This window comes from Cibotium barometz, chromosome 15 (assembly GCF_041138505.1).
Source record: "Cibotium barometz isolate CiBa-2024 chromosome 15, ASM4113850v1, whole genome shotgun sequence".
Lineage (NCBI taxonomy): Eukaryota > Viridiplantae > Streptophyta > Polypodiopsida > Cyatheales > Cibotiaceae > Cibotium > Cibotium barometz.
The window spans coordinates 21,698,440-21,710,742 of NC_141060.1; the positions used below are offsets into that span (position 1 = coordinate 21,698,440).

The window sequence follows — 12,303 nt, forward strand, 5'->3', positions numbered from 1 at the left end:
TTTGTATTCTAGGATAATCCCCCATTCCCAAAGCTTGTACTTTCCAAATATTTAAACATCCTGGAGTCCACCTGACCCCTTTCATATTGGAAAATGTCCAGGCTGGTGATATCCTCCCCAGCTTCTTAAAAGTTGTCTGCAACTTTAAGCTTCAAGCCATATATTCAAGATATAATCATGTCCCATCAAGTGGGCGAGACAAGACAGTCTCAAAAATCCAATATAACTGAAGAATCCATCTCCCAAAGAAATGGGTGAGACTAAATAAGTCTCCATAATACCAATATCAAAATCATGTCCCAAAATAAATGGGCGAGAATTCCATGGAAGATATGCGAGACACAGGCAGAAGAGCCAATTGTGTCTCAATTACCAATATCAATGAGATAATCATATGCCAATGAAAATCACCAACCAGGTGCTAAGACACTTAAATAAGTGCTATGCACAAGAAACTAGTGCCTTGCACATAAACATGTGCTATGCACACAAACTGGTGTCATTCAAGAGCACAAACCATGGTGACAGAAAAGATGGTTCTCCATAGTTCTGGTTCTCCCAATCCCAACAGTTTCCATGTTCTCCCATACAATCCCAACTCTGATCAACAAGCATGGTGTGGAAACAATGAAACACTCACTCTACAATTGCAACACGAATCCACGTGTATGGTGGAGTGTTCATTGAATTTCCCTCTCACAATCCCAACATGAATCCATATGCATGGTGAGATGAACAATGAACCTCTTGGCCTTTGTATGGGGAGATAGTGATTCCAATATGGCTCGAAAAAAAAAATCCATGTCCCAAATAAATGGGCGAGACAAAACAGTCCCATAAGTTCAGATATCATAATCATGTCCCAAGTAAATGGGCGAGACAAATCAGTCCCATAAGTCCAGATATCATAATCCATGTCCCATGTAAATGGGCGAGACAAAATAAGTTTCCTGCCAACAAGGCATCGGTCCACATGACCCTTGGCATAGACATAAGTCCCGTGCCAACCAGGCGTCATGTCCACTTTACCACTTGCACTCCGTGTTGGTACTCTGACCACACACCTTGGATGAGAGGTGGGCTCAAGTAACAAGATAAAACAATCACTCGCAGGCATAGATAGCCTTGTGTTCCATAAGCATTTCTGCTACACATAGTTTATACGCATTTCGGCCACCAACTCACACTACCCTCTCAAGTGCCCATGTTCCCTTCCATCCGCTCTCTATTGTTCCATCCACACATGGTAGAAACAATCTTCAAGAGAGCACGTAGGACAAGAGAACACTACACAGGGTATGTTGTGCTTGTCACTACTCTCTGAAGTGTCCATGTTCCCTTCCATCTGCTCTCTATTGTTCCACCCACACATGGTAGAAACAATCTTCAAGAGAGCATGTAGGACAAGAGAACGCTACACAAGGTATGTGAACCATGAGTTCCATAAGTCCAATGCATCCCAAATAAAGGGAGCCATAAAGAATAATCCATCCTAGTAAAAGGGAGTCATAAACATAATCCATAAACCTGAGGATGGATCCAAATCCCTAGAAAAGAAGTCCAGGAATCCATAGACCTGTATACCATAACTCTTACCACATACTCCGTGCTAACCACACACCTTGGAGTAGAGGTGGACTTTATCCATAAAAGCATCATATCCATGAGATATCCAAAGATTTCTTCTCTATAAACTCGGACAGATTCATCCATAGAAATTGCTTGCGAAGCCCAATATCTATATAAATCTCATCCAAGAAAGAAATCTCCATAGATATAATCCATCCCAATAAAGGGAGCCATGAAAATAATTCATCCCATTAAAGGGAGCCATAAACAATGTTTCCTTGGAACCATCTCAAGGCAAACAACACCTCCTTTCTCCTTGCATAGTTATACAAGGGTTAGTGAACATCAAAAACACTTCATAGTGAATAGCAAAAGCACCAACTTTGCAAACTCAAAGCATACTTAGCTTTTCTTTGCCAGGTTGGTCATGAAGCCAAAAGCAATATCTCCTCACCATATCCTTAAGATATCCCCGAGATATATCTGCATATAGCTTGCTTGTAAGCTTGATAATATAATCCACAATATCCAAATGGAACGAGTGCTAAACGTATGCACATAATTTCATAAAGCCAACTCCATACTTTCAAGATAAATTTTGTGAATTCATAAATCCTTAGATCAACAAGCTCTCTACTGCTCATGCTCTTGCTTCATAAGCTATGAAGCGGCTGGCCATGCTTAACAGCAATGATGGTAAGTGTGGTCCCCACTTGAGATCTTCTCTCTTCCTTATTGATAGAAGGAAGCCTCCACTTCCTAGGAAGCCTATGCTCTGATACCAATGTAACTTGCAGCGGTGCATGGGGGACTAGGACCTTTGACACACTTGTTGATACCATCAATGCATATTAAAACATTTAAACATGGCCATAGCCTTAACACATATCCATCATCACTTTGCATGAAACATAAAAGCTGGACAAAACATCCACAAATGCTGAAAATGGAGCTTGCACATGTGACACCGCATAGAGGCTGGAATGGGCCAATCCCCCCCTTGGAGTATTTTACTACCCAAGGAGAATAATATCATGTACAAGCTTTGAGGGCCTTACTCTCGCCACGGGAGATGCCGGATTATCCATATACAAATGCCATAACACAGGCCAACATGAGGCAACCAAGCCGGAACATAGGCTGTAGAAATGCCGAGCCAATAATATAATCCTTATACCTCCGTGTGGGTACTAATTCTTCCCCAAAACCACGGGTCTTCATGCAATAGAGCTGGTACAGCAAGTACAACACTCCATTCTAGGTACAATGGCTCGTACAATAGGTACAGTGATTGGTACAAGTACAATGGCAGATACAGCAGGTACAAGTGTTGGTACATCAAGTACAAATGTTGGTACAGCAGGTACAATGGTTGGTACAGTAGGTACAACAAGTACAAGGACTGGTACAACAAGTATAGTGGCTAGAATTCATAATAAAATGATTAAATTCCCTTGCCTTCAATATTTCTTCGCGATGGAAGCCTCCAAAACAGTCCCCAACAGCCGGTATACTTCATGGGCAGCCTTCAAGAAAGAGAGAGAGAGAGAGAGTAGCCATCATTAGGGCAGCTTGTAACGGTGGTAGAGGCTAGTGTGCACCAGGAGAGTCTCTATTAATGAATAGAGAGGGCTCCAATTTATAGATTTGGGGCTCCCATGAGTGAAAATGGAAAGAGAAGGCTATGGTAACAAGCGGAGAGCCACAGAATAGCTGGAGTGACACCACTTGTCTCACTTTGATCCACTTTCTGACAAGTGTGAGGCCACTTGTCTTACTTTGATCCACTTTCTTGCCACATGTCCCAATCTAAGAGATGGGTTCTCCCATAATCTTTACCTCTAAAAATATCCCAACTAGTAGACATTCTGTCATAGGCACTTTGCCAACTCTTGGTATCAGCTCAATTCCAGATGTAATGACGCGAACATAATTTCCATCGGAGTTGGGCCAAAAATAGCAACTCTCCTAAATTTTAGGAGTGTGGTCCTTTGTATTCTAGGATAATCCCCCATTCCCAAAGCTTGTACTTTCCAAATATTTAAACATCCTGGAGTCCAATTGACTCCTTTCATACTGGAAAATGTCAAGGAATTAGTTGAGCAACCTTTTGAATTGGAAAAGCTTGAGGAGATGCAACTTCCATGCTATGGCAACTGAGAGGTTTCACAAAATTGTGTGGTTTGATTGTAAATGAAAGGTTTTTTTTTTTTCCAAGGAAAAGACTTCTATTAAGTATGAGAAAATCATACAACAATCATAGCTATAAGCTAGAATAGAATCACCCCAATATGTAAGGTGATCTCAACCACTGAGGAGCATCATGGTGTCATGAAAGACCTGTGCGACTGGAGGAAAAGAAAATGAATGGTCCCACTCTGGCATAAATACAACACGCTTTGCCTGCGCAAAACGAGAGGACCCCTATATACGAGCCCATGTAGCCATGAGAGTATGGATGATATCACCCCATATAGTACTAATGCACATAGACTCAAAAATCTGGACACCCTCAATTGCCTCCGTGCATCTAGCTCTCCAGATTTGCCATGCTGTAATATTGGCAACATTCTCCCAATAGGTGTCAATCCTCTATCTGGGGGGTGTATAATGTGAGTGAGGGACATCCTGCAAACGAACCATACTGGGCAATACCTCTACAAATGAAAATAGCAATGTCTGTATCATTGCCATCGTAGAAAAGTTGCAGAGCAGACTAGGAAACCAAGCAATTGGTTGACTTTCGTGTTCTCTTGCATTGTATAGATCCTACTATGCCAGGTATAGGGATATGGGAGAGTTGAATAAAAACATTCAATCAACCCTGTATGTCAGGCAAGGTCCCATCCCAGGATGGCCATCATGGATGATACAAGAAGGCTAGAGATGTCGATAGTCTGTTGTGAGGATGAGGCTGCTTGCTCCTGAATCTAGGGCTGATGAGCTGGGGGTGGTTGGGGTCTGACGCGACAAGGGCATCTACCTTGCAGCTCGCTAGAGTGTGCGTGCCCGACTTGATGTGACTCCCATGCGAGGGGGCACTGTGGTATAGGTTCCGTATCCATTGTGGTGGGATTTGGTGCCTCCCTATCGAGCCCTTTAGGCTGGAAAGAATTGGTGATGGTAAGCTGGAGGATTGTGGGGGGCAAGGATCTCTGAGTAGTGACTCTCTGTCTCGACTGAGCTCCAGTAGGAAGAGTCCAAGGCACCTCTGATCTAGGCACTCTGTGATCCGGGATAAGGGTCCCTCTCTGAATAGACAGTGAAATCTCCCTCTGATCTCATAGTAGATTGGGCACTTGCAAACATAGTGCTCCTTCGACTCAACCCCCATCTGACAAAGTCTACATGTCCTATCCACTTTGGGTATCCACTCAACTTTGCCAGTTTCTATCCTCAGTCTATGGGGTGATACCCTAAGCTGATAAATGGCTATCCTCATCTCATAGCATGGGACATGAAGGCATCGAGGTAACTTGGTCTCTGTATGAAACCATCTGCTGTGAATCTCAAGAAAGGATCTTTGTAGTACTGTATCTTGGTAGGCAATGGGCCTACCAGTGTGATCCAATAGATCGTATCGGATCACACCAGTAGATAGATAGATAGAAAGAAAGAAAGAAAGAAAGAAAGAAAGATATATTAACGTCTCCTAAAGGCCGAAATGGCCCATGAGACCAAAACAAGGTACAACTGATGATGATGATGTCTCATCATAACAAATCTGAAAGAAAGAATGAAAATAGTAACATCCTAAGAGAGCTAAGAGTTGAAAGCTGAACCGCTGAATCGTCGCAGTAAACTCCTTTGGTGGCGGGCAATGATGGCTCGAATCCGCCGATGGTGAGGGAGTCGTGGACGCGATCCTCATGGTCGTGGGCGTCTCGCTCCACAGATGGCAATGGCTTTGTCCAAGGTGACTCCTTTGGAGGGTGGTCTGCTAGGTAGGCCTATAGATGGGGGAGTAGAGGCTGGTGGGGTTACAGTGCTGGCTCTGAAAAAATCTGTGAGGGCTCTCTGTCTAGGCGGCTTTGGTCCCACTGCCCTCCTGTCCCTCAATAGGCTCTCTCTGTGGCGTCTAAGCTCAAGTATGAAGAGCCCTAAGCACCTTTGGTCCTCAAAGTCCATGATCCAACGCAAAGGTCCAAAGCCTTCACGGAACAGGCAGTGGTACCTCCCTCGGATCTCATAGTAGACAGTACAACGACATATATAGTGTTCGTCCGACTCCACCTCTCCTGATGGCAAAGCTGGCATATGTGGTCCTCTAGTGATATATCCTCATATCGACCTGTCTCTATCCTCAGCCGCTGTGAAGAGGTGCGAATCTGTCCAATAGCACTCCGAATATCATGTGAGAGGTGTGTCCATGTAAAATAAACCCCTCCAAAGAGAGGTGTAGAAAATGACTATGGTAGTGTGCCATTTTCGTGCCTAACGGCTGCGGGGGCCTGACCCATGTCCTCTCTGTATCTAATCTCACAATGTCCATCCTGATCACCCGATTCAGCCCTGAACGGCTGAGATTTAAGAACGGGCAGTCCAGGCTGTAAGCAAAAGGCGGGAGTGCATCAATACTCATGCCATGCAAGGCCAGCCATGTGCACATCTGGGCATACCAACACTGGGTGTCTCCCTCATCTGCAAGCTGTTTGGAGGAAGTGAGTGCTAGGCGAGGGTATTTTTGCTGAGGGAGCTCCCATATTCTATGGAGAAAAGTAACTGCACGGAACAAAGCCTCAGTAACCACTGGGGCAGCCCCCATCTCTGCCCTGATGATCTCATGTGGTACAGATGACTTGCTCCAAATCATGCGTGCAATCATCATCACTAATGGCCTCTCCATATGCTGCCATCCATCGTAATAGTCTCTCTCTGGTCCGTCCTGTCCTGCCAATGGCTCCCTCCTCTTATGGAAAAGACTGGGCCCCCATATCTCCGCTCCATAGAGAAGTGTCAATGTAGCCAGAGTGTCAAATAGCCATAGTTTCGTGCGTGGCTCCTGAAACTGTATGTCTGCGCACTGTCTCTCAAGTGCCCCCAAAGCTGCAAATCCTCGTGCTAGTCTAGCCTCTGCTGCCTCCCTCATAGAAAACCGCGGCCCTCTGAAGGTCACCCCCAGCTACACATAGGATCTGACATACTCAACTGGCTCTCCTCTAAACATAAACTGCATCTGTGTTCTAGTCACCCATGCTTGTGTGGTATTAAATGTCATAACCTTGGTTTTACCAAGCTTCACTGTGAGATCTTTGTCCGCACAAAAAGACTGCAATGCATCCAAGTGTCTCTGTAGTCCCTCAGGAGTGTCTGAGATAAGCACAAGGTCATGTGCATATAGTAGGATGGGCATCAACACCCCAACTAGGCTCGCCCCTGGGCCACCCAATCTATCCACATGGTCTGAGACCTCATCAGTGTATAGCCCAAAGAGCGTGGGTGAAAGCGGGCAGCCCTGCTTCACCCCAATAGTACTGTTCACTGCATCTGACAAGCCCCTAGGGCACGTAGTCTGCCTATCACTGACTCATACAAAGTGTATGCTCCCCACTGCATCTCCTCAGGGGACACCAATATCCTGTAGTCTCCTCATAAGCCTGGCACGTGGTACCGTATCAAATGCTTTGCGGAAGTCCACAAAACAACAATATATTCTCCATCCTCATGCTCGTCCCTCCTCAATAAGAGCTCTGAGGGTGAGTATATGATCCAGTGTGGTGTATCCCCTCCTAAAACCAGCCTGTCCAGTTGCTCTCTGTCCCTGCCTCTCTGCCCACCGGCTCATCTCATGCTCCAAGATAGATCCGTATATCTTAGCCAGATAATGGCCAATCATGATCGTACGATAGTTACTGGGCATCATGGGATCCCCGCTCTTAAGCAACGGCACAATATTATCTGTCCAACTAGCTGGGAAACCTTCACACGTAGCTCTATTAAACATGTGTACAAGGATTGGTGCGAGAGTATCCCGTGCATATGAGAAATGTTCAGCTGCTAGACCTTCATGATCTTGCGCCCTCCCTATGTGTAGTCTATCAATCGCATCTAGCACCATCCGCAAAGTGAAGAAAACTCAATGATCCGGTCGAGGTGATGGCAGGCGCGGAATGGGAGGCTGTCCAGGTACATCATATAGGGACATCGCATACTCGTGCCAAGTCTTAGGTGCCGTGATCGGGGTAGGTGGCTGCCTCTCCTGGAACATTTTCCAAGCCCTCTTACTGTCCTGACTCAAGAATAATTGGTACAACTCTGCCTCGAGCTTTGCTAGGTAATCCCACTTCTTGTTTCGCAGAAAGCGTCGGAAGAGCGTCCTGGCCTGTGTTTGTGTACGTGCCCCAAGGGCGACATCTCTCTGTAGCTGAGCTCGGGTCTCTCGGCATTCGTCATCATACCAGCTATTCTGCGGAATAGTACTGCTCAAGGGCTTAGAGGTAGCTATAGTATATGGGAAAGCATATGCTGCCGAGGTATTTAGTACCTTTGTAAAGTCTCTCATAAGCTCCTCTAAAGGGCTATCTAGGTCAAGAGTGAAAAGGCCATTTTAGACTGCACTGCAATAAACTCCAGCAGTCTCTCGTGTAAAATGGTATCTAGGGTGACGAGAGAGAGCTAATAGCGATAACCGTCTTTGGTTCCTGCATACCACTGTGAAGCATAAGTATGAATGATCTGCTGCCATCCCAATCGGCCTGTTAGAAATATAGAAACTCTGGATATCTGGCATCAAAGTAGGGGATCCCATCAAGTAGTCCACTGTACTAGCGCCCTTCTTGTTATTCCAGCATGTAAATCAAGTAGTCCATTCCAGCATGTAAAAGCACCCGAACTGGGCCATCGTGACAAACCATTATAAATAAGCAACCCATGAGCACTCCCCAAAGCCAAGAGATGTGTCCCATACTCTGTGGTCTCACCCATATCCTGTGATGTCCTGTGTATGCCCACTTCATCCGCTTCAAGCTCTCTATATAAAGGCTCCTCTATGTCAAAGTGTTGATTGCTCATTGCCCGTACGAGCATTGAAGTCCCCCACCAAAAGAATGTCTCCCAAGTTAGCAAAGCGTATGATGTCATGTGGATCGGCGCTCTGTAATAATCACCCTACCGTCCCTGTACACTGCCCACTTCCCTTCCTTTCGTGCTTCATATACCCGAGGCATATGCTCTTTTCTGTGTGCTACTTGTGTTGGTGTTAGATCCTCATCCAGATAAATCTTCTCTCCCTTGAGAGCCATCCTTTTTGATAAGAAGGCCCTCTTCGATCCCATGTCTGGGAACTTCAAGATCAATGCCCGTGCCTTTCTAGCATCCTTGCCCACTCTCTAAGCATCCACTATGGGGAGCTCAGATACTCCCATTTTAGTGCCAAGATCTTTTGCATCCTCTTTGGGGGAGCTTTTCTCATTCCATCCAGTAACTCGCACATGTAAGGCCCTGGCACGTCTCTTAGCCTTCTCCTCCAGAGTGTCATTCATTACCTCGACTTTATCAACTGACGCACCCTTGTGTTTCTTCACTACATCAATCCATTTGGTATTCTCTTCAACATCTGCTTTTGTTTGCTTTGTCACCTCAGCAAAGGATCTGATCTCTTTCTCAACGTGTGTTTTCAACTCCTTAATTTCATCAGCAAGTTGGGGTGTTACCGACCCCTTTTGCCCTTCTAGCTGTTTTTTGCATGCCAAAAGTTCTCCTTGGTGATCAAGACATCTTTATCTGTTATGCATTTCTCCATCTTAGTTTTCCAGGATTCGACCTGAGCCATTGCATCACTAACTTTTTTATACACCGCAATTTCCATTACATTCGCCTCTGTTCTCAAGAGGGCCTGCATTTCCCCTTTCAGTGTCATATACATCTCAGCCCGCAATTCCGTTAGTATATCCTTATGCAACTCCTTCTTCATGCATGCATACATGTCGTTCTTCCGGGCTTCCATAGCCTCATACGTTTCCTTTTCCAAATCTAGTTGCATGTTGTTCAATTCCTCCTTGATCATAATCTGCACTTTTTCATACATAGAATCGTCTTTGTTTCTAGACATTTCCCCGCCCTAGATGAGCCCGGGGAAGGTGTACTTTCCCTCATTCTTCTGCGAAAAATGAGCCGTGCTTTAGGCGGTGTTTGGCAGACACCCTGGTCAAAAACATTGCACGAAGTATCCATTTCTCAGAAGCCCACACGATGCATACATGCATTCAGCTGGAATCACTGGAACAGAACCTCTGAAATGCTGCAATAGTTTGCTCTCAAGACCAAAACCCACACTATGTATACATAAAAGCTCACGGCTTGAACCTGCACGCTTTCAGCTTTCAGTTTTGCACACCTGCACACACAGCACTTCCAACCAATAGCTACACACTTTGCATACACTTGTCCACCATGCACTCTGCCGGCGCCTGCTGTGTGTCGTACTTGCTACCGATCCTGCAATTCGAAGAGAGAGAGAGAGAGAGAGAGAGAGAGAGAGAGAGAGAGAGAGATATTAACGTCTACGAGAGGCCAAAGTCGGCCTATGAGACAAAAAATAATACAACTGTGTTCTTCTGGTCATCGGAAGAAAAGGAAAAGAAAGAAAAGAAAAAGTGTGCATGCGTCTGGATACAACTGTGAATCATCATGGATCGGTGGAGCCCATATACAAACAATATAAAGGGGGGTGGGGATGTGGATGGAAAGCAAAGGCAAGATGCATCTCTATATGCTGAAGGGGTAGTACAAGCATGCTATGCAGATCTATGTCTAACTCCATCCAGTGCCATAAGAGGGATATAAGATATCATACATCGCCGATGCTGAGGCTGTGAGTGGCGTGAACATGTACCCTGAGTCTAAATGAAAGCGAGCTAGCCTCTCCTGTGTCTCCATCTGGTGTCTCATCCGGATAGCTGCTATCTCTCGAGTGACGGAGTCGGGGTGCTCTGTGTCCAGTCTGTCTAGGTCTCCTCCTGGCTCTCAATTCCTCTGCTCTCTGTGCGGTCACCCCATGTGGTACATCAGCTGGCACTGGCATAGCTCTCTGGAAGAAATCTGTGAGCTGGGACTGTCTCCCACCCCTAGTGGGAGCGGGTGTCTAGACGAGTCTCTCTCGAGAACTATGAAGCTCTAGTAGTAGTCTGCCAAGCTGTCGCTGGTCCGAGGCCTCCATCAACTGATGTTATATTAACGTCTTCAAAAGGCCAAAGTGACCTATGAGACCAAAGTTACAACCATGTGACATGTGATACACTGTCTAGAAAAGAAAAGAAAGAACTGAAGGTAAGTATCTAGCCCTACAATACATCAGTAGGGAGCATCCGGAAGCAGCAACTAGGGAGAGTGGGAAGCTAATGCTACTAGTCAAAATGGGGTACATGAGTACATGGATACATGAATACATGAATATATGAATATGGGGGAGTACAAAAGTGACAGTGAGTACAACAGTATATGGCTGGAGTGGTAATCATCCTAGGAGCTCTAGCATGGGTCTCTGCCGGATGGCCTGGATATCTGCCATAGTGAAATGCCTGGTCAGACGAGCCCGATACCTCGCAATGATGCTCTGAATCCTCCGGTGTAGGCACCGTCTCCGATGTGAGGATCCGCGAACCCTCGGGCGTTTGGATCTGCCCAATTGGATAGCTCTCTCAACTAGAGTCCCACTAGGTGCCTGCTGCTGGGTTGTCGACTGTGTGTCCTCCCTAGTAGTCCCTCTAAAGAAGTCAATAATTTGTCTCTGTGTGGACTCCCTGCCAGTCGGGCATCTGCTCCTGATAATGGACTCTCTGAGCCTGCGAATCTCCAGGAGATAAAAACCCAAGCATATCTGATCACAATAGTCTATGACTCTAGCCAGTGGTCCAAATCCCCCTCTGAAAAGGCAATAGTAGTGCCCTCGAATCTCATAACATGCTGTGCAGCGACAGATGTAGTGCTCCTCCGTCTCTGGCTCTACCCAACAAATCTGACAAATCCTGTCCCGTGGAGGTATGCCTCTAAATCTGCCTGTCTCTATCTCTAACTGATGTGAAGAGGTGCGGATCTGCCCAATGGCACAACTCAATCCATGAGACAGATGGGTATCCACGTAGCTCGATCTAAGTATAAAGCCATCCTCAGTGGTGCGGAGAAGATGGTCTCTATAGAAACCAACTCCTATGAGGGCTCTAGCCATGTCCTCCTAGTATCCAACTGAATGAGGTCCTGTCTGATGACTCTACTAATCTCAGAATGTGTCAAGGTGAGAGAGGGTGCCTCCAGAGAGTACTGGAAGGGTGGAAATCTGTCTAAACTGAACCCATGGAGCTCAAACCAGGATGCTATCTGCGCATACCAACATGAAGTGTTTTCCTCCATGGCTAGCTGACAAATTTCCACTTACCTGAAGCCATACAGAACCCTCACTGGAATCTAAGAGGCCATAATGGCCTATGAGACCAAAACCATAGTCACAGGGGATGGCCATTTTCAAACCTCGAGATGGTGGAATGGTAGAATATTCCTGTCCCATGTCCCCCGTTCCCCCATCGTACACACACCATAATCACAAGGGATGGGCATTTTGGAGCCGTTCCCCATTCCCGTCCCATGTGACTATGACCAAAACTGAGAGTACATATTTCTTAAGCAAACTGACATGGAATACATTATGTACCTGGGGAGACAGAAGAAGTTTATAAGGAAGTTCGTGTCTCATCAAAGAGAACAACTAAATGAAACTGAAAAGTACAATAAACTGATTGT

The 12,303-nt window shown here is 45.8% G+C and overlaps 1 protein-coding gene and 1 pseudogene across 3 annotated transcripts in view; one reads left to right on the plus strand and one right to left on the minus strand.

Moving 5' to 3' along the window:
• Positions 1 to 12,303, plus strand: part of LOC147631060 (uncharacterized) — a 105,704-nt gene that overhangs the window by 64,957 nt on the left and 28,444 nt on the right. The window lies entirely within an intron of this gene.
• LOC147631061 (uncharacterized) lies at positions 5,437 to 7,623 on the minus strand (annotated as a pseudogene).